General features: G+C 38.8%; 1 protein-coding gene across 1 annotated transcript in view; it reads left to right on the top strand.

Annotated features, from left to right (window-relative positions):
- The first annotated feature begins 357 nt into the window (after nucleotides 1-357).
- lrrc4ca (leucine rich repeat containing 4C, genome duplicate a) overlaps nucleotides 358-23998 on the top strand; it is a 135189-nt gene continuing 111548 nt past the window's right edge. The window contains exon 1 of the mRNA XM_031862258.1: nucleotides 358-1098. The gene's annotated coding sequence lies outside the window, so the exon portion shown is untranslated. The remainder of the gene's footprint in view (nucleotides 1099-23998) is intronic.

Below are 23998 nucleotides of genomic sequence, written 5' to 3'. Positions count from 1 at the left end.
CAGTATTTGTCAACAGAAACACAACTCTTAATTTTGCTTCCTCTGTTTCTTCTTGATAGAAATAATCTCCAGTCCCTAGCAGCAAACACTTACAGACAGCTCAGTCCATTGGAGGTAAGGCAGATCAAGAGACCACATCTAATCCATCCATCCACTTTTTGCAAAAAAAAACAAATCATCAAATTTGGGGAGCACAAACGCATCTTTATTAAGGAAGACATCCCATTTGTATTCTAGGCTCCCACTCTGTCTCCTCACGTGTGACTGAGTGCAAGTAAGCGAAGAAGAGTGAGCAAGGGAGGAGGGCAAAAAGAGAGAGGGGGTGTATGAGAGAGAGGAAGGATGAATCTAATGTGTTGCAGCAGAGAACTGTGACAGACCAGGCATTTATTTGAGTAGAGACTGCTGCTGTAGCAGGAAGGACGCAGCAGCAGCGGCGGCAGCAACACAGCTCTATCATTCAGTGCCTCCAACACAGCTGGATACGAGGTGGACACGAAGAGGCGGAGGCACAGGGAATACACACCAACACCTCTCCAATGCCACCAGCAATATGATTCCTGGAATACCATGTTGGCTTTTCCAGCTTTGCCTCGGAGCATATCAGTTCCTTTTTCCTCCTGATACTCTCCAGTTCATCTATTACCCTTTTCTTCTGTCTTGATTTGAAGGGGTATTTATGCCAAGGGAAAGCGTGGCTTGAATGAGAATCAGCGCCGGTCTCTACAGGTCAGACGTTGGTACCAGCAGAAGACTCAAGAGGCATTCTGCACATTATGCAAATCTCCTGAGTACTCCTCTGCGATCTCCAAGCGTTTTATCTCACAGCTCTTTTTCTCAGCCAGTGGAAAGAAGTCAGGAGAGTTATTGGCATTGAGGAGTTCATATGACAACTTGTCCTCCAAATAGGCCACAGTTTTTCTCCTTTTTTTCTGTATGGCTATTGAGTTTTTTGGTCAATGTGGATAGGAAGCAAAGACTAAGTAAATTTGCTTTAGTAAGAGGACAACAAAATTCTCTTTTGCTTCAGTTCCACTGTTGGTGATTCTTGTGCAATTCTCCAGTGGGAAGGCCAGGACTAAGATGTGAAATGCACTGGTGAGTAATACAACTTTCAAACTTTCATACACACACATTCTGACTGTTAAACAGACAACTGCTGAATATCATTACCCGTTTCTGGCATTAACACCTGATATATTAGTGAAAAACAATGTGGAGAGTGTTGTTATCTATTCAAATTCAGACATTTATTACCCACGGAAACTGGATTGCAATATTCTGATTCTATTTTATTTCAACGAGCCAGTTTTTCTGTCATCTTTGCATCCCAGCCTGCAGGATTTGATGTCTTACACTCACAGTAGCAGAACATTGACAGGCTAACTGATGCATGGCGAGGCTTTTTCACCAAAATCAGCTTGTTGTAATTGTGTTGCTTAGCTACAGTTCCCCTCTGCAAGAGTAATCATGTTACCTGTCAGGAATGACTTGATTTCCTCTGTGTGGACATCAGCAGAATGCATTGCTCCGGGTCTGAGAGCTTGTGTTTAACAGTTGTGTCCAGATATGTAGAGGAAACAGACGTTTAGCTTGTCTTTCCGAGTTCTCTGCAGTTTGTGGCTGCATAGAGCTTGTTGAATTGAATTCCTACACTGCCATGCATGTTGGAGCACACACAACAGTTTAAAATAGAACAGATCAAAGTGTATCTGAATATCTCACGATATTTAGCGTGTACAATATTATCACTAAATGCAACACTAGGCATGGAATATGTATTGATGTTGGTTGTGGAAGGCAAATTGTTTCAACGATTACAATGTGCATGCTTGGACCTCTGTGTGAGAGATTAACTGCTTGGGTTTCAAAATAAATGACTTGTCCCTTAGAGAGCTGAACAGTGTCTCAGCTGGAAAACACTACCTCCATTCCATCTTATTGGTTCATGAAAAAGGCATGTGATCCATATCCAGGCCAGTTGACGTTGATCACAGGTCCCTGTATCTTTCTCGCTGCTACCTAGCCTAACTAACTGTATCAACTGTAATTGCACATTACTGAAACTGTGAAGTACTAGACTGAGAATCAAGTACACCAAACACTGATGGCCTGTGTCCTAGAGGACTGGAGTACTGGTGGTGGGCGGTTCCTATTTACTGCAATCACACTTCTCTATCACCCACAAGCCTGTTGAGATAAGACGGAGTATGGCACACACATTTAGATTACACCATCATCTGTTTGTAGGCAATCAAGACCTCTGAGATGCTGGACAAGTGCCGTACCCCTGAGAGACCATGTGGTGATGAGCCATGTGTGCACAACCCTTCATGCCACTTGTGATTCTTGAAGCAGTGAGGTGATGATGAAAGGCTGGTAATTGCTGCTGATTAAGATATTAGAAAAAGCATTTATCCATGCATAATGAAATTATATGCGTCATCAAAATCAGAGCAAACTTACTTCAATTAGTCCGATTGATAAAGTCCTTCCATCAAGACGGGATCACTTGAAAAAGTAGGCAGAATTTGATTCATTCATCATGAAAGGATGTGTGTCGCATGTCATTGTGGTAAACAACACCATGTCTGCCTGATTTGAATACATGAATGATTGTGGCAGCTCAGCATAATGTTATACTTGTCACACATGGGTTGTTTTTCTCAGTTTGCACTGTTTAGCCATCAGCTAGTATGGCTCCAACTGCATACTCTACACACTATGGCAAAAATAATACAGGATTGCATAATATATATATTTATTTTTTCTTCTAACGAAACAAAACTGCACTAAAACAGCAGCCTCATGGGGAATGGAGCATGCCAGCATTGAACAATAGACTGTCAGCCATTCTTTTGAAGCTTAATCCAGCACAAATCCCACACCAAAAACATTAGTCTCAGTAGCAAGCATATGTGCTATATAATATTGAACAAGGAAAACAATAGAAACAGCATCAAAAACAAGTGGGAAACAGGAGCACACCGGTGGACCTCTAGAGTGAGCCACAGCTGGCTTTTACCTATATCTACTGTGTACTCATGTTACAACACTGATACCTTCAGACCAAGTATTTCAAATACATTTGCTGCAAAAACACATCAAATTATGATTAATCGACTAATTCCTTAGATATATATGATTTATATATATATATATATATTTTCACTATTTAATTTAATTAAATTCTATTTTCTGGCATTTTATAAACCTAATGATTAATCAAGAAAATAATCATTAGTTGCAGCTCTTGTTGAAAACATGTACCATCATCTGACTGCAGATGTTTCCTGCCTCATCAGTCTACTTTAAAGCAATATCTCAACATTCCTAGCACTGATGACAACTACGATGACTCCAAAAATATGAAACGAGTTGTACTAAAACTGAATTATTACAAACACAAACTGTCAGTGTATGGCGATTCATATATTAAATGGGACTTCTCGCTGCCTCTTTGCTTACAGTGAAATATTTTCTCTTAAGTACTAAATTGATAAAAAGGTAAATTGTGTGTCTGTGGTTAGTGTGTCATTAAATCACCCAGCAGACGTTTGACCTGAGTTTCATGACATGTGCAGTTCACTTTGTAACTGTCTCGTCAGACCTAGACTTGTGGATAATTCTTTGTACATCTCGGTGCTTATCTATGCACTGCACTCTCCCTGGTGAACGGTACAGCGGCAGGTATTGCATGCTGACAGGGAGCTGCAGACAGACATGGCGAAATAGAGAACTGACCTCTTCACTCCTCTTTTCTATGCCTTGCTGATGATGTTGTCCTCGCCAGATTGGCAGTTGCATAGTGGAACAGGTGCAGAGACGTTTGGGGAGTTTATACTGGAAGCTTTGAATGTCTCTGTCACTGCAAAAGGTATTCATGCACTGATATGTCTCTCTGAGAGTCGTGGACCCTGAGATAAAAGGCTCATATCCACCTCACTGACAACTCCTGTAATGTTGTGTTCGTCAAATTTGGTATGTTTCACAAAGTCTATGTTCTGCATACTTGCACCTGCTGCATGTGTGGCTGTTTTCTGTCAATGATCAAGGAGAGTACTGAACATTTTCAAGTGAGGAACGTTTGACAAGCTGATCATGACTCACAATCTAAAAGCACATAAATGCTTGTCATTTATTGTGTATTGTATCCAGATATCATTTTTACTATTTGATTTACACTTATCCACATATGCATCTCCGTTATCCAGGCAAACTCAATTTCGCATCCATGTTGATTTTCCGACAATAAATGCAAATATGTTTAGGCTTCTGCATCTATCAAAAACTATGACAAGGGCACAACCCGGTAACAGATTACTTCCCCAAACCACTTACTGATGGGGTCCTGCTTGGGAGGAGTACAGTTTATAGACACCTTTTACCCATGCCAGTGGCATGACTCTAGGGATGGCAATGTTGATTTGTCAGTCAGACAATCATTCAATTTGTCTACCACTTTGGTTTGGACTGAAACATCTCAACAATTTTTGGATGGATTGCAATGACATTTTGTCAGTCATCCATTGTCTCCCAAAGGTGAATCTTACTGACCTTGGTACTTCCTTGGATTTCCTTTGGCATCACCAACGTCTCTTTTTTTAAAAATATATCCTGCAACATTTCTCAACATCTACCAGATATATCGGCACGAAATTTGGTGCTGAAATCCACGGTCTTTTGAGGATGAATCCTACCGACTTTGGTGTTCCTCTGATTTTTCTTCTAGCACCACCATGAGCGTGGGTGTGTGCGAGTGAAATGTTTTGACAACAAGAAAATTGAGTTAAGCATTTGTTGTTTCAATCAAAAAAGGATTAGTTGGACTTAGATCATGTGTTTTACCAGATGACACATGAAGTTTCATCAAATTGTGTTCACAATTAACGTTGAGTGTTAACCTTCAGAGCCAATACAGGCGTGAGGAGTGAGACCATAAAGTAGCAAGGCAGATTGTAAGGGCTTGGAGGTCAGGGTGGGGGAGCATATACCATGTATTATTAGGTGCCTGTCTGAAGTGTCGGTAAAAGTTTTTGTTTACATTAACCTCAACCTTGAACTTTCCATAACCCTAAACAAGTGTGTTATTTTTCTAATCTCAAGCATACCCTAACCATAATGTTATTTGTCGTGACGAAGACCATTCTTTATTCTTAACCATACTGTAGTGGTCATGTGTAGATATTGTAGAAAGCGAAAATTCAAAAAAATGTTGTCATTAGATGTTAAATTCTGTGCTTGAAGGTAATCCGAGGTATTGCAGAATTGGCCACTATTGACAATGTCTTGGGTGGTCAGCTCAATCCTGAAGTGAAAATAAGACACATGTCCATGCCTTGTGTTTTTGCTCAATGGAAACTTTATTTGTATATATGCTGTTTACTTGACAGAATATTTCAATTCAACCCAATTTTGTTTGTATAGCCTTCACATATCACAATTTTGCCTCGGGGGGCCTTACAATCTATAAAACATATGACATCCCCTATCCTTGGAACCTTGCATCGAAAAAGGAAAAAGAGCATCGTTAAACTCTGAGATAAGAGCCTCTAAAATTCCATCCCATTGTGATGATGATGTTGATTACCTGCTGTCATCCTCCGAAAGTAAAATGTACTGTACCCGCAGCAATTTTGTTGGGTCCCGAACCACCTGCAGAATCCCAACCCTGTTGCAATCCTCTAACTTGGTTCACTTCAACAGACATAATCTTTTGGCAAGATTGCTAATTTGAAATCTAAACCAAATTCTACATGTTTAGAATATGACGCTATTACGACAGGTCCTCCTTATGCTAATGCAGACAAGCCTGAAAATTGTCTCTTCCTCATTCATCCTTTGTCCCTGCTGCCATCTGGAGTAGACATTTGAGAGCGTGGGCATGTCAGCACAGGTCAGGTCTTCCCTAATTAGTATTTCATCATAATTACACAGAGACTGCAGACTGACAACTCTATTTAAATTGGTGTAATGGTGCAGGTAGATAGTGACCGAAAGAATGGAAATATCACCCTATAATAGTGGGAGAAATCACTTAATACTGGTAATGGCTCTTTCTCTGATGTTCAAGATATTTTTAAAAGACGAAGAAATACAAAATGTGGGCGGTGAAACACAAATATATTATGAGGAACTGTGGCATCAGATACTCAAACCTACAACTTCTGTTTACTTTTTGACAGTAGGTGATACACACAGGGGCTCTGGGGATGATGAGCACTCAAGCAAGCTTTGAAAAAAAGTGCAGAAAAACATAGAAATGTAGCGTAATATGGCAATACAATACAAGCTTACTTGACAAGTGTGTTAAGTCAGCCAGAAGAAGCAAAATGAGGTGTGTAAGAGATGATCTGAATTCCCTATGGCATAAATTCTCCTGTTGATTTAGCAGAAAAACACATTTAATGGGGCTTGCATTTGTCAATTCTATCATTTTAGAGTAAAGCCACATTATTTTCCAATTCTTAATAATAACAGTGTTTTACTGATTTGCATAGGAACTAACACAAGTGGCTTACCCACAGACATACAGACTGACTATTCATCTGTATTTAAAAAAAAAGAAAGCCAAACAGTACAAAGGTAGACAATTGTAAAAAGATTGTTTATTGAATTGTATTGGAAAAGCAGATTGTGCCTCAACAATGCAATTATCTAAAGGGGTGCAAAACACAAAATCCAATGAACATATTCCCCAAAATAATGTGAAAGGGTTGCACATCCCAGATTTCCAAGTCAAGGAGGACACAATGCTCCCATTGCACTTGTTTATTTGGCTCACATCACAATAGAGATGTGCTTATGCATTCTGCCACCAAGCCTTTATCAGAGTATTGTTGTTTATGAAATATTTGACAATGAGTGACTTAATTATTACTAAAATTGGCCGTTGGCAAAAGTAAAAGCAAGTACAAACTCAGAGAGAATGTGCAAGTGGATGTGGCCATCTAATTTTGGTAACCAGAGTTGAGCACAATCCTGGCAGGGAGTACAATCTGGAAAACAGGGGCTGAAGCAGGATGAATACATTGTTAGTGGGAGGAATACATTATCAGCAGATGGAGTTTGGGCAGGCTTTCGTAGTGTCCAATCACATTAACTCCTCTCATCCTCTTTAAAAGCAGCAGACAGTTTTGTAATGGGAAAGGAACAGAGTCAAGATGCTTGCTTCCCCTGAATATTTACAACGTGGATGTGCAAAGGTAAAAAATACCCATAGTCAGAATGACCACAATTATGGAAATAATACCCAGGTTTTAAAATTCCACAATTTCTCTTTACACAAATGCAGATGTTTATACCTTCCTCTGCTCTACATCTGTTCATTGTTTTCCTCATTCTGCTGAGGGAGAATGAACATTTCGGTTGTAATATTCTGCTGTTGTGTATAACTGTTAAAATGCTGAACATAAAACTGTATACTCGTGCACTGAATGGCCATGTACTAATATTAGCGGTAAACTAGGTTTTAGTTTTTGTTTACATGAGGCAACCTAGAAGTGTAGAAGTTATTGCTATTATTTTACTTTGGTTAACTGAGCCAACATAACTTATAACTCAGTACGTACACTAAGAAATGTGGAAATAGACAACGTGTGTGACTGTATTATTGTCAGTATTTTTGGAGGTCTTTTTCCCATGAGATACAATATAATAATGTATTAATGATGTCAAATAGTTTTGCATATGTTGAATACATTAAATTGTGTTGAGCGAGGCTAAACAAACAGGAGTGAAGCTGCCCTGTTTCGTTTATTTGTCATCTGTCTATTTAGTACCAGTCGGTACCTGTAACACAGGCATTTGTGAAATAGTTTGAATCTATTTTTATTAATTTTTTTATATAAAAAAGAAAAGTTAATTTAACTTCATTTTTTTACATATACATCTTGCCTTTTAGGGCTTTCATATATTTATCACAACGCATGCATGTGCAGTTATGGTAGGGTGGAAAATTAAGATTACAGGACCAAAAACAACCCTTTAATATACAACCCATAGTGATATTATTTTATCAATGCTCTTTGCATTAACAAATGAACAGAAGCATAGTTAGACCGAATGGTGGCATGCCACCACAGTATTTACAAAACCTCTGGCAGCCTCTCATCTCCTGGCCTTTGGCACAGCTACTGTCGAGAAATACAGCCCAGTTGGAGTACAGAAATGAAAATAACTTAATATTATAATGCTGTTGACATAGTAACTTGTGATGTAAATACACACTGTGATATATGTTAGATTAATACAGTGGCTGAATGTCACAAGCATTGCCAGTTTGTCTTGTATGAGGGTCAGACTGTCAGCCAACAGCCACCTGTGTACTGTAAGATATTGTAATGAGGCTTAGAAAGTCATTCATTTCTCAGCAGAGGACTGCCAACAGCTTGAAACATATGGAAGGAAGATCGCAAACCAGTGTTGCTGGCAATTCAGCAGTGATTATTAAGGAACACCTGTTTAGCTGGCTGGCAAGGCGACTCAGGGTCCTGCTGAATAGCAGCAGGCTAATGAAGGTCTTCTCAGCTTAATTGTTTGGGCTATAAATAGTGACGGATAGAGGGATAGAGTGTGACGCCACTTATCCCTTTTTCCCGCATACATACAGTGAATGCACTATTAGAGGATTGTTGTGAATAGGGCAGAGGAGGCAAACATGAGCAATTACAAAAGAGTCATTAACAGTAAACTGTGAAATCAAACCAATAACACCAATACACATCTAAGGTGTAAGGTATTATAATGCTATTATAACAGATTTGATTATAAAAGTGAAAAGTAGATTTTAGATTCCAGTGGAGGTCCTATAAAGGTCTTTCTCATTAGCAATGCAAATCATGGCCAGTGATTTCTTCTGGCCTTGGCCTACACAGTCCTCAGCGCTCATCTTGCCTTGGCTCTGAGATAACCTTCTTTTATGGGAAATCAAATACAAAACACATCATGTATTCCATCATTATCCTCAACTCTATTTCTAAAATTACGATTTGAAAGAAGAACTCAACGACAATAAAGCAGAATCATTTAATTTTCAGTTAAACAGCTTTTAGAGCATTGCCATTACAACCCCTGCTGTCCAGGGGTCACCTTCATTGATGTTCAAAGGCATTTGGTTGGCAGTGTTTTGCGGGTTAACCCTGGAAAAGAATGCTGATAACTTTCAGAAGCCTTAAAGTTTTACAGCAAGCATGACAGGATTAATAATATAGGGATGTTGTTTTCAAAAGCCAAACAGAGAGAACAAAGAGGCTAAAATGTCTTTTGGTTCACGAATTACTGTTTTATAGCACTGAGTTCTGAAAACTGAAATTCTCAACCACAATAACTTCAAAAATGACTTTTCCTTTAGGATTAAATAGCGCACAAGTAGATATCCCTGTTATGAATCCCTAAATATACATTGTTTGCAGTATTCATTATTACATACCCACAACAGACAACAAAGATTTAACACTACTCTACTATATGTTAAATTGCATTAGGGTTGTCAACCTCAGAGCTGAGGAGAGATAAGATTCACTGCAACTAAAGCAGAAAATACAAAAAAGTACATCAGGGCCTTATAGCTTGAATATGATTATGTCACCTTTACTGTGCTTGAGGGTGAGGCATCCAGCATGGCCCACAGAATCAGGAGCAAGCATGATTATTATGATGTACTGTATGCACGGTCTGCATCTGGATTAGGGTCAATTGCCCACCGGGGTTGACCAGGAACACCCACCAGTATCACCAGTTCACACTTTTTCAGGACAATATATATACCGTATATACTGTATACTGTATATCAGTAGTGGGCCGTGCATTTTATACATGGGCCTTCACTGCTGTCCTGCAGCTGAACCACCTCCTAATAACCTCATTATGACGCCACAGCTACGGTTATTATTTGTTTCGTGTAAAAATGAAGCTCAACACCTATAAATACACTAACTGCAGAGTGCAGATACATGAATACGCCGAGAGTGTGTCTCCTCTCTTCTCTGACTGCAGCGCGACGCTACTGTGAGAGTAACCGCCTGTGAGAGCTTTGGGGCAGCTCACGGCAGCACCCGCTGCTCGTTCACGACAGTGTAGAACGGTACGTGCTTTCACGTCAGAGTCAAAACACCAGAAAAGTCTCCAATAACACCAGAAAAAGTCCCTAGATTTGTCACTAGTAGCTCTTGACAAAAAAAGTCGCCAAGAGGGTTCAGAAAGTCGCCAGATTTAGCGAGAAAGTCGCCAAGTTGGCAGCACTGGCACCGGCTAAATATGTCCCCAGCGCAACATTGGACGTAACAATGGTTCCTATCACATATTAAACCAAACAAAAATCCATCTTCATAAAAACAAGTTGTACAAATAATAATATATCAACAAGCATATTAAAGCTACTGCAGATGTAAAAACAAAAGCAGTTCACTTACCAGAGCTGCTGTTCACTATTTAAAGACAAAGTCCTCCTTTCTTTGTTAACAAAGAGTTTAATCTCACGGTTGTTCAGTACATCCGTGCGTTTTAGTTCCAGTAAGAAGTCCTTCTCGAGTCATGGACGCCAGTGAAGACAGTCGAGCCTCCCCAGTTGTATTTCTTGAATACGTTTTAATGGGTTTGAGGGCTGAAAATGTCCGCTCGACAGAGGCAGCAGATATTGGGATTGTCACCGCCCAACATGTCAGGCTAGCCCACTGACCAATCACGTAGTTGTAGGTCAGCTAGAAGGCTCTGGCACATCAAAGAATATGCCCAACATGTCAAACTAAAGATCTGATTGGTTGAACACTATGACAATCAACAATATCGTCCTCATTCACTTAAACTGCAAAGGCATTCACTTGTAATTGTGAAGGCCTCGGGCCTCTCTTCTTACCTAGAGACACAGAGGTGAAATCTGATTGGATAAAAGCTCTACTTAAAGCAAGCTGGTCTGGAAGCAGAGCAACTGATTATTATACATGTAGTGTATTTATGAAAAATTATTAAATTATAAAATAGCTATAATATATATATATATATATCGCCCTAAAAAAGTAATACCAACTGAGAAGGAAGACTGTTTGATAGATTAAAAGTTTTTGCTGATCTCGGTCTACTTTTGGTCCCAAAATAAAATTCGATGGCGAACTTGAACAACAGAGGAATAGAGCGAACCATACTCATACATTACTGAAGTCAGCTGTGACATTCAACTGCAAAAACTAATTCCAAACTGATTGTTAAAGAAGACAATGCTGATTGTGAATTATCTGTTCGATACCTATTTGGGCCAAGCTGGCTGTCTCATAAACTGCCTGAAGCAATTTAGCGAATTTGTCTGAATAATGTAGTAATCCTGGTTGGATTTATTCTTTTGTTTCGGTTTCTCTGCAAAATCTCTGTTTCTATGGTGGAAGTGGCGTTATGTCATGAAAAACAACTAGGACTACTGTATATAACTATGTATTCAGAGGCTAACTGAACTTACAGAATATGTCTATACATAAGAAATTTAACATTAGACAGTGCTTTTGTGTTTATAGTAATATTTCTTCCTCGAGCATGAAAGGATATCCTTCCGAGTTCAACTGTGGGATTATTAGTTGGCCTTCTAATGACCAGTCTGCAGTTTTGTGTTTGATAGCCTGCTGTTGTATTAAAATGTCATCAAAATAGCCTTAAAAGAGCATAAGACCTGGACAAACCAGACGACTTGTACCTCGGCTAGCATGGATACCTGGCCAATCCTGGCACATGAATATTACACAGACTAGTCTTGCCTTGAAAATCAATGGAATTCATATAAACGTGTCATTTTGCTTTGCCCATTGGAGGAATTTAAATGCTTAATAGCACCACCTAATGACATTTCCTCTCAGGTCACTGTCATTTGGGTGGTTGAAGCAACTACTGTATTATGCGCACTAAACTTAAATCAAGGAGCAATAGAATGAGAATGAAATAAAGACTCTTCTCCTGGCAGTATTATTTCTACTAAAATATGAAACACACACATACACACACACAGAGACAAACACACAGTGAAGAACATGACTAAAATATGCTGTGCCTTCTAATGCTGTTTTGTGTTGGAACTGACCCTGAACATTCTCCTACAATCTTTTTCTCAGGCTTTTGCTGTTGTATTATGCATGCGTTTTAAACATGCAGGGTTGTGTGAAGCCAGTCGGCATTCCCTCTGATGTCTCCCACTCTTTTCCTGTCTCCCGATGCAAGTGTATTATTGTCCTGTATGTACAGATACGAATACTCTTAACTGTGTGAATATGTAATGCTCTGCGTACAGTATACTGTTAAACAATCCTTGGCAGGAACAACAATAAAAGACGAACAGCACCTAAAATAGATCAGTGTCACAATCAGGCTTTGCCTTGGGTGTTTTGTGTGTGGTTTTCTGTAGCTCCTCACTTCCTTCACCTGTCCCTAATCAGTTCATTCAGTGCACCTGCCAGTCACACTCTCCCTCATCAGCACACTACTCTCCTCACCTGTTCTAGTCACTATTTAAACCCCTGTCTTTCACTCACTCACTCACTGCCAGATTATTGTTTTGTTTCCTACCTACCCGCCCATTTTGCTCTTCCTGTTCCCGGTTTCCCAGTCTGTCTGCCCTGTTTTTGCCCTGCCTTGTCCTGCCGGACTTCCCCCCCTTGTCTCGTCCTTGGATTACCTGTTTTTGTTTCATGAGTTATTAAAACCCTTTTGTTCACTACTCTGACTGTCTGCATTTGAGTCCTCATTATGTCCCGTGACAATCAGCATTATTAAAAACCCCGAAATAATGCAATCTTAATTTCAATCGTTGGTATTCTGGAAAGGCTGATGCATTTGTGAAATCTAATATTTTTTGCAAAGGCTCTGAAACACTGATCAATTTTTTTTTTTTTGGTGTACTCAACAACCATGATCATGTAGCTAAGTTCACAAATGACCAAGCTTTCATCATGCGAGAAACATTTTTCTGTAATCCTCAACTTACTTAATATAAATAAGAAATCAGTTAATTTAGAAATGACTAATGGAGAGCAAATGTAATGATAAAAACAGGCGGACAGCCTGTTTTTTTACTCCGTGTGCGTGCGTGCGTGCGTGCGTGCGTTACCTGTCTCGTGGGGGACATTAATCTGATTACACATTGTGGGGACACGTGTCCCCATAACGTTGAATATTGCATTTAAGGGTGAGGATTTTGTTTAAGGTTAGGGTAAGCATAGGTTTACTTAAGGTTAGGGTGAGGGTTAGCATTCGTCTGATAGCGGTTATGGTGAGGGTAAGTTTCCAGGAAATGAAGGTCAATGTAATGTCCTCAAAAGTCATGAAAACACGACTGTGTGTGTTTGCATTGGCTGTTGCCATGTTAAGAAGATGGTGAGAGGCAGTTGGAGTTGGACTCAGATTTTAAAATGGCCTCTGCCTCCTCTCCCCTGTGAAACGCAAGTTTATACAACATTATCACAAAGAATACGAAGCTTAATATTTCCTGCTTTTGACTTCTGTGTGGTAGAAAACTGCAATCCTTTTGCAGCACAACTGGAAGTACATTTTTAAGCTGTAATGCAGAAAATATATATTTTGCAGCATTACTCTTAGCATTCTTGGGACGTCTTTCTGTCACAGCATCTTTTAGTTATCATGAAAATAATTGAGCAGTCATTGGTTATTTAAGTCATTCATACTACACAGCAGGGAATGTTTTCTTTCCAACACTAAAATGTTTTCAGGCGATTAAAAATGCTTAATTTTATCAGTATTTTCTCGAATATTTGGTGGCATAGAACATTTTTTATTTTGTAATTGATCATTTTGAAAATTCTGAATTTAAAACAGGACCCAGTCATAGAAATAATATAAATGTCTCTGAAAACAGCGAGGTACAGTTTGCATGTTTTTTTTTTGTACATTACCTTCTGTATTTTAGGCTTTTTAATTCCCCTCATGTGTATGTGTTGTTCTGTTTGAATACACGTGTGTTGCAGGAGAGAAACAAAGATGCAAAAGGGGGAGAGCACTGCATAGCTGCTGAAGCCTTGACTAATGAAGCTCTAATCTGCACCCATTTCCACACTGAATTGAGAGCCAGGCCCACTCCAGGGACTCCAAGGGGTTTCACTACTCAGCCAAAGACGGCCTTTGTGCATCATCACAAACACACAAACTGAATGTAAAAATAGAAACACCTAATTTGTCTAATTTTTAGTTTATTTTAGCAAGCTCTTTGGTTCCTGATAGGTTTACTCATTGCAAATACTGGCTCATTAAATACATCTAATGATCGGCTTGAAGAGACATTTTATTAGATGTAATTTTCACATAACAAAACAAGGAATACAGTTTGTGAATGTGAACATAATGACATGAATATGTCACGCCTTGTATCATCACCTTAAGAGCATCCAATTAATTAAATGTAAGTATTTAATTGAGTTTTTGATGGTATCAGTTTTTTTTGACAAAATATTTTCATTAAGTGTCATCACAATCATGATTTCAATCAAAAAGTTTTCGAGCCGTCCTATACCGTTCTAAAAACAAATAATCCTATCCTCCAAAATCCAATCCTACAAAAACCACTAAGTGCTTCACTGAATTCATTAACTTGTTGTAAAAAGGAACCTCACTCATTAATTAAAGTTGTTGGAGTGCTGAACTGACAGCACTTATATTGACCAAAAAAGGTTACACGGATCTACAGCATCTGTAAGAGTGGAATAATGCAGAGTTTATTTACACTTCACAATCAGCCACACCATTCCTCCTCCTCCTCATCCTTCATCCTTGCTGTCAGTTATGAATGAACAGACATTTGGGAGTCCTGCTATGGAGAGAAAATCAACTTTCTGTCGGTATTGTCGAGATCATCCACTACTTGTCGTACCTGTACAATTGGCTTTAGTACTCCAGGCAGAGCCAGACAGAGTGATGGTGACATCCCTGCTGTCTGCAGGAAAGACCTCAAGGCCAAGTGATAAAGGGTTGCTTAAAGTTTGGCTGGGAAGCTTTCTCTCCATCCGTGATACCGAGTCTATTTTCTTCCAGTTGAGATCAAATTGTATGACTATTTGACCTGTACCTATTTTTCACCTAATCCTCTGACATCCCAAATAAAGTGATGTTGGGATGAAACACTCTGTCGTCCAATTCTGCCTCCTCATCCGTCCCGCCCAGTGAACATGGCAGCCGTCACGTCAGTGCAGAAAACTAAGGCTGACAGCAGGTGTTGTGATACTGACACAGGCACAGAGTGATAACAGAGGTTCAGTGATGCCTCATGAATACACAATCTGATGATTAAGGTGTAAAAATGCAAATGCTACAACCTGGCTAAACTGCTTTACCCTTCCACTAAGCTGCTGCAAAGAGAGTTTGGAAAACATAAACCTACAACTTAGGGTAACCGTTCTATTAACAGGACCCAACAAGTTCAGTTTCCTACTAAACAGAAAACAGGGCCAAACATTGCTCCAGCTATCAGAGAAGCATGGTCGTAGGCCCATCTCTGCACTGTCTAATGGAATTGCCATTACCATGGAAAGTTCATTGCCATTGCCAAGTACCATGGAAAGTTCCCTCACTGCTGACAGCCCCATTGAAGATTTTGAGGAGGTAAACAACAGATGCTTGAGACAAAGTTATCTTGCAGAGCTGAGCATACACTGTACATTTGTATTAATCCTACATTGCTTTAAGTCAACCAACACATTTAAATATGCCTTTCTGCCCGGCCAAAACATTATATTTACACTTCTTCCCTATGACGTATGATCATCAGTGAAGAATGGGGAGGGGGGGAATTTTCACATCTGGAATAGACTGACATGTGCAGTGGACCAGTGGGTGATGTTTGGGGAATGCAGCAGCAATATCCAGCCGGTTGAAATGTCAGCAACAGGCAGCAACACAATACTCCCACATATCGCCGCTGATCCCAGTGGGCAATACAATAGGGCTGTGACATTTAAAAAAACAATACCAGGGAATATCAAGCAACCAAGATGTACTGGTTAGATCTGAGGTGTAACTGTGGTCATACTTGTCATATATCATACGTATCATATATGATGGCACTTTAATTATTGCTGTTATGGACGAGTTCTCAATTAAAGAAAGATAATTCTGCCTGGTTTGTATGTTTTGCATAGGGACTAAGAGTTTTTGTTCGCCTGTCTGCCTGTAATAAGACTCACAAAAGCGCCATCAAGACTGAAGAATGCTCACATGACAGTGATGAATGGCTTGTTTAAAAGCATGAAGAGCTCTTGACTTCACAGAATACTGGTGTGTCCATATAAGGGGCTTGATCGTGTGGCATGTAATTGCTTTGGTGAGAGACATACATAATTGCAGCTAATTATTTTCAGAATATTGATGAAAACAAGTGTTTCCTGAACAGAGAAAAGTACCTTTAAACCACCGTGATGGTGTCCTTGCATTATGTTTTTGGCTGGTTGGATATGGGCTATTTCGACACCCTTTGTGTTCACGAGACAGTGAGTTTGGGCATACAATGGAGCACATGCTTTTGTATAATTTTGTTTGGGATATTAGAAAAACAAGCAAAGCACGAAAGGTGACCATACCTCAGAACCTGGAGTCACCATTAGTGGCTTTGCTTTTCCTGCCAACGTTATTGATGGAAGACGGAATGTCTCCAAGGCTTAATGCTCCCATGTTTGACAGAATGAAAAAGACAGTGTCATCTGTGAAAAAATGTTTCTGTGTTTATCAGTCAGCACACTTAGCCATAATAAGAGGCATTATGTTACATACTGTATGTATCTGGTGTGCAACAATGCCTCCCTTGTCCCGATTGCTCCCACCTGCATTGTCCCCTGTTGTCCCTTTTGACAGAGGGGCTTGACAGATCGATCACAAAGATGCACAATCATTGCATGGTAGAGACTGGGATGGAGTGCGCCCATTAGTCTAAAGCAAAGCTGTCTGGCGGGGCAAGGCCTGCACGCAGCATGGTGCCGTGATAGATGGGGACCATTAATCATGGCAGGACGGGTCCCTGAGACTGATGTGCAGAAATTCAAATGCTCAAGCAGCATTTGGAAGATTAAGGCTGTGTGGCAAGGTTAGGAGGCTACCTTTCTGTTGTGGAGAAACAGGTGTGGTGATGGAGCCCCTGCCCAACAGTATCATGGAATAGGCCTACAGGCGATACTCTGTAACTGTGCTGCTTTTAATGTTCTTCTCCCATTATACTGTCCCATGTTTCGTATTAAATCAGATGTCCTCTATTTGTCATTGTCCCAGTCACTTTCTGTCCTTGGTGTTGAAGTCTTCTCAGGAGAAAATGGGATTCCTTGTGATATCAACCACTGAAATTAACACAAGGGGATAAAATATGTATTTTACTGGAAGTGTAAATACATAAATCTCCTCTTTTTAAAGATCTTTTAAAAGATCAAAGAATAGCCAGTTTTAACACATTCCAAATATCTTCGTCAAATATTTTATTTTGATTTAGTATGATCTTTTGTGTTGTTTTGTGTAATACACCGCAACATGCTCAAGCTTTCTAAATGCACAAAAAAAGTGTCACCACCATTTCAAATGAGCAGACTAATCATTATTACCCTTATTGCTTCTTATCTTGCGTGGTGCAAAATACATCAGTAATAGTGAAGCTAGAATAACAGTTGTATTCGTTCATTATTCAAACACATGCTGTAGCAAGGAAATTGCACACCGCGACAAAAATGGGCTTATAAAATCACTCTGGCTCCTGGTGCTTAATAGAGACCCTAATGAGTGACCATAGCTATCTTCAGATCATACAGTTATACCACTTATGTTAGGTACAGTAATACTGTTTTTTTGTTTTTTTTTAATGCATCGATTAATGGTTTATCTTAATATGATTAACGTAGAATCAGAATCGGCATGGAATTTGTCTCCGGTTTCCACTCCGCTCTTATATAAAGAATAAAAAAGGGCAGCAAAAAAGTAGAACGGATGTAGGTATAAACATTTGACAACTATATACAATATATTCAGATGATGTGAATGAGGTAAGTGTAACATTAACTTGATGGCATCCAGATGCAGTGGTGGGCCGTCAGGGCCAGCTAAGCCTTCTCTGCTGGCCTAAACAGAATCACAAAGTTATAGCTATTTTATAATTTTTCACAAATACACTGCATGTATTATCATTTTTGTTCCCATTGTAGAGCTCCTGTCTTCCTCTGTTACTCTGCTTCCAGCACAACTTGTTTTAAGGAGAGCTTTTATCCAATCAGATTCAGCCCGGTGTTCGTTCGCCGGCCGGTGTGCCGTTGTTTTTTTTACATCTGCAGTAACTGTTCATTTGTCTATCGTGTCGTTTTTATGAATAATATGAATGGCTCGTGCTCTAGCGCTGCAGTGTTGCTGGACTGATTTGTCATCCTTGACATTTTATGTGACTGGTTCTTGTCATTGTGTTAATTACATTGATTCTGACTTGGCCGTTAATGACGAAGCATCCCGTCATCGCGGGGTTATTTCGTTTTTGTTATTGTTCCGGGTTCAAAAGGTCACACATCCCGTTGTCTGTCACGTGAGCGCAGTCCACCGAAAACATTATATTTCCCACAATTTAAGCTTCTGCATTTTCCAAATGCACCAGTATTATTCAAATGTATTGTTCGGTTCGTATACACGAATACGTGTATTGTTACACCAATAGAAACCGTTATAACCGATATAACCGTAGCTCAATAGGACAGCACAGAAGGCCCAGGTATAAAATGCACGGCCCGCCACTGTCCAGATGGCAACAGAATAAGGCAAATGGCCAAGAAAATATATTTTAAAAAATGCAAATTGTACAAAAATACAGCCATAGTCATTACAAAGTTGAACAATGTTGGGAATCAATTGGCCCCACCTAAAGAAACGAATAGAGTGAAAGTATAAAATGGAAGACAGTCTGATGTCAAATCGAGAGATAAATGTGGTCATGTGGGCAATTTCAATGTGACACTAAGCACAGTCAAACTTGTATTACAGCAAGTCTGTTTAAAGAGCATTTCTTATTACTTTAAAGTCAGCAGGAAAGCTAGAAAGTGGTCTTTCAGGTTAAAATAATTATTAGTTTTTAGATAAGTCATGCAGTAGGTGGAGGTGAAAACCACAACAGCCCTTTTGCCATGAGAAATTTAGTGAGCAATATTGGTAAGTAGGTGAATCCATCAAGGCCTTAAAAGATACAAATGAACCATTTAATAACGAGTGGCCTGAGCAATTCACTCAACAAGGTGTGAGTGAAAGCTTAAATCTGCAAGAAACCTTGTTCATTGTGTCTTCATTAAATGCAGTGTCCTCAAGTCAAGTGCATCGGAAACATGGTTGGGACCTTTTTTTAGCTGTAAAGGGATATAAGAGAGTAAGAGGTGTTTGATATGCTGTTTAATAAGAACGTAAGAATAAATTATGCTTTATATTCATCACATAATTTCATATATTTAGCACTATAATTACTGTATTATAAAGAATTAACATTGATACTTTTTTAATAATAAAGCACGGCATGGTGCTGTTTTTTGCTTGTATGAAAGACATTTTCACTTTTCTTCAAATTTAGTAGAAAATCTATGCATCTTTAACTCACCTAGATGAATGCTTTTAACCGCCTTAAAGCTGGACATAAGGCGGCATTTAGTTGTTCTATCTAACCAGGGTTTTTGCCAGGGTATTGCAAGCCTGCCAGTCCTAAAACCAGTCTCCGTCGAGCCTGAGCATCGGGGACATTTTTAAATGTGTTTTTAAGATAATATCTAAACTAAAGTGTGTCATACATGTGTGTACTCTTTTAGAGAATTACTAACTAGGTTGTGTACGTAAAGTTAGCGAGTGTGCGGTCTAGAGAAGGAGAGAGAACGCTTGATGAGGATGAAGATATCTGTCGCCATGTTAGTTTTATGCAACCTGCAAAATGACATATTTACATGATTTAAATGATGTGCATTGTTATCTCTTAAACAAAAAGAGAGATAAAAAAGATAAAGCTCAGTGGGCTAGCAGGCTTACAAACACTGGTAAAAGTACTAAAGTATCAGCAACAAAAAAGACATTAAGCTTCAAAAGTGCTATCTTATATTAATTAACCTAATACACAAGACAGTACACAATCATTCATCTATTGGTTATATTTTGAATTGATAATCAGAATCTGAAAAGTGACTCAAATTACAAAATAGTCCTACATGTGGAGTTATAAAATATATATTTGTCTATGAATTGTAGTGTAGTAGAAGTTTAAAGTAGCAGAAAATACCCAAATGGGTATGTTAAGGCAGACCCCAAGTACAGTACTAGAGTAAGTCCAAGTAAGGCTGTAGCAGCAAAACCTGTACGTATATATTTAGGTGAACAAGGGTATTTTTATTACCTATAAAGTCCCCTTTTGTATGTAAGGGGAATATTATGTTATCATGAATTAATAATGACCTTGTTGCTTCACATAACAAACAAATATCAGGTTAAAAAGCTGACATTAGTGGTCATTTCCGGTAAATTTCATATGCAATGGTATCTATGTGCTTTTAAGATAGCCAACGGCATTTCCATATCGTACAACATATACATGATATGCTTGATCCATGTCTTGTGGCATTTGAGAAGTACTAGTCTGTGTCTTTTCGATTTTTCTCATTTGTGTGGTTCTTTTTTTTTTTTGAAACCTATGTGAACATTTGGGACATTTTCAATGTGTTGTCCAGTTGTAGTGACAAAAAAACAGCGGCTGTGATTGTCACAGATTGCAGTTAGTGCTGTGGATCACCGCTGCATACAGCTATCATAAGCGCTTACTCATTTACCGCCCTGTTGGTTGCCATCTGAAATTAAAAACCTGACCCACCTTCATTTCATAAAGCTGCTCATTATAACCTTTTCTCGCTGAGAGTATGTCATCACTCAGTAATTAATTGCAAAGAGGAACTCAGGTAGGGGTAAATGGGAATATGCTTATGACAGACTTGCTTTAGGTCAGGGTAAATCATCACTAAATACGTCTCACAATTTTGAATAGGAATAAAATTGTAGTGAGACATGCCGTGCACCCCTTAGCTGATGTTTCCTTCAGTAAGAGACTGGAATACCATGTAGCATATATTGGCAGGTTGTAAAAAAAATAAAAAGGTGACACATTGTAATTTTCAATGCTATTATTCATAATACAATGAGACATATCTGCACCTCTCAGAGAAAAAAAAGTATACGTGTGTTGATTCTCATCTGGGCATTCAGCTAAGGCAAGAAGGTATACCAGTAGAGGCAATAAAGAACAAGATAACTAGGAGAGACAGCTTGTGAATATGATTCAAAACCAGACCATGGCCATATCCAAGCAGAAAGCAGTCAGCTGGCTTTGACAAAATGAAATACATCAAGAAAGCCCTGGAAAATCCAGCTTTATCATTTTTATATTGTTCCCATGACAAGAAAGACCTTCAGCAACTCTAAACCCAACCAAAGAAGCATCATCCCTGGCTATCTTCCCCCGAGGGAAGACTTAAGCCATTAGAAGGAGAGGGAGGGAGAGGGAAAGATACTGAGAGCTAGATTGAGGAAAAGGTTATGAAGTGAAAGCAGCCAGCACTGCTGATGAATATTTCCAAAGGGAAAGTGCAAGTAGAGGTACAAAACACAAAAACAAGCCTGAGGGCATGTGCAAAGGATAATGCTGTACTCACCACAATATTTCATATTTTTTTTCTGTTTTCATTCAGTGATTTGACAAACTATAATCTTCACATGAAAATAGGAAACAAACAATGTGCTTAGCAAGTATCCTGGTGTGATCAAATCCCTTTTTTTCACAGATCTTACAATACATAGCCAATGTTGTGTTGTTTTACATTTGATCATTCCCCTCTAAAGTGTGGAATAAATGATGACCACTATGTTGGTAGCCACTGAATGTAAAATGAATTCTGTGTATTTACTGCCATCCCTCTGTATTCACAGCCACCTACTTTCTGGCACCCAATTACATTGTAGCAGTGCTGAAACAATAAGTCAATGATTGTTTAGTCAATTGATGATAAATTAACATCAATTTTGATAATTATCTAATCATTTAGCTTATTAATCAAGCAAAATAACCAACTATTTCCTGGTTTCACCTTCTCAAATGCAACAGATTACTGCATGTCTCTATTTCATGTCAAAGTAAATTATAGAACACAAAACTCAGCACACTGTCTTCTTCACATATATATTTAGTGACAACGTTTCAGGTTACTTTGTAAAGTATCACTAAATATCTCTTTTTTTTCCTTCTTATATTGCCTAGCCTAGGTATTCTCCCCTATTTTCTGATATTATATGTACTAACCACTAAAGTAATACATTAAAAAAACAAAAAACTAACTGAAAGATCAACTAATAATGAAGATAATCTTCAGTGCAGCCCTAACCTATCGTTGTGGATAATATTCAGCCATAGATGTATTAAGAAAACTGGGTGCTGCATTCCATGATGGTGCCCCATTCATTCCTAAGAAAATTGCTCACATGGCGCCTAAAAAGTAACTGCGGGCTCGTAGAACAAGCCGAATGGATCAAACCCTGAAAACAAAGAGTCATTACAGGATGATTGTGAAGCTCAGCAAAAAAAAAAAGTACATTATTTTACAGCAGTTCTTTTTGAAATGATTGTAAATGGGAATTGGTATTTTTCTGTCAGCGTGTCACAGGATTCTGCCATACTGAGTGTGTCCACTATGCAAAAATCACCTCAAAACCTATTCATGTTACTGGGGACTTGTATTATGTGCATTGATAATGCATCTCATGCCAGTTAACAAAATATTCAAAATTACCCTAACAGAAGCAAATTTATATATTTACACAATCACATACACCACAACATTTTTCGGTTGCATTTAACATTGGTGGATTTAGAGGTAGGCTAATCTGTGTAGCCAGGGCCCACACTCTTCAAGGGGCCCATCAGATTACAACGTACTTTCTTCTTTTTCTTCTATTGGTGGCATCGGTGTTCTTATTTTGTTATGTACCCCCTGAAGGGACCCACTGACCGTTGTTTTGATTTGCTGTTGTTTTATGTACTTGCTAATTCAACCCTCTGAATTATTTTTTTTTTTAAAACACCGAGTAAAAAAAATGCAGAATGCTATATATTTGATGAAGATACGTGTCACGTTCTAAATTATTGCCAGAAAAAAATGAAATGGAGAAATTGTTTATGGTAGATTTGTGGCTTCTAAATTCATCTAAAAAAAAGTTTGAGCATTTTTTTTTGCTGGATTTAATGTATAATCTGGTTAATTGATAAATTCAGACTTGTGGCGTGCAGATTGTTGCCATTTGGCAGAAATTTGGATTACTGCCTTGCATGGTCTCTTTTCTCACTGGTAAACAAGTAGAAAAGGCCAGTTACACTGGGCAGTGTGTGGTGGTTTTACGAATATTCCCCTCACTCTATTCCGCTTTGGTGACTGCAGATTACAAACAAATCTCTTTTTCCAGTTATCTGGAGAGACTCTGAAAAGCAGCAGTCTTGCAGTCCCTATCACATAATGTTGAAAAAATATATCAAACTTGCTGTGGCGTAGCTATAGAAGAGCATTTGATACACTAATGCCAAAATTGGTTTAGTTATATAAGGTTCAAATACAACACAGCAAAATACGTTACTAAATATATTAAAGTGATATTACAGATACATGGTAGAATGTGGTGTTTTGTGTGGTAAATTCAGCTCGGTGTAAGTTGGTGACTATGGAAAGGGGCCCACAAACAAGTAGGGCTATTGTCATAATTAAAAAATGAAAGTCATTTTGAATCATTCAGCTTGTTGATCTAATGTGCTTCTAAATTGTACACATTGCACAATTGAGTATTTATTCATCAAAGTACTTTGATGAAATGTAGGGTGGACCTGACCTCTTTACAAAGGATGACAGAACGTTTAACGGCAGTATACTTCACTGCACAGGGTGAGCGGAGACATTACATAATCAGCCCACATCCACACATGTGTAAGCCTCATTGTTGTCTT

This window comes from Anarrhichthys ocellatus, unplaced genomic scaffold (genome assembly GCF_004355925.1).
Source record: "Anarrhichthys ocellatus isolate YVR2014 unplaced genomic scaffold, GSC_Weel_1.0 scaffold2, whole genome shotgun sequence".
In the NCBI taxonomy this organism is placed as follows: Eukaryota; Metazoa; Chordata; class Actinopteri; order Perciformes; family Anarhichadidae; genus Anarrhichthys; species Anarrhichthys ocellatus.
Note: the sequence above shows the minus strand (reverse complement) of the source record. Positions and strands in the feature narration are given on the sequence as shown.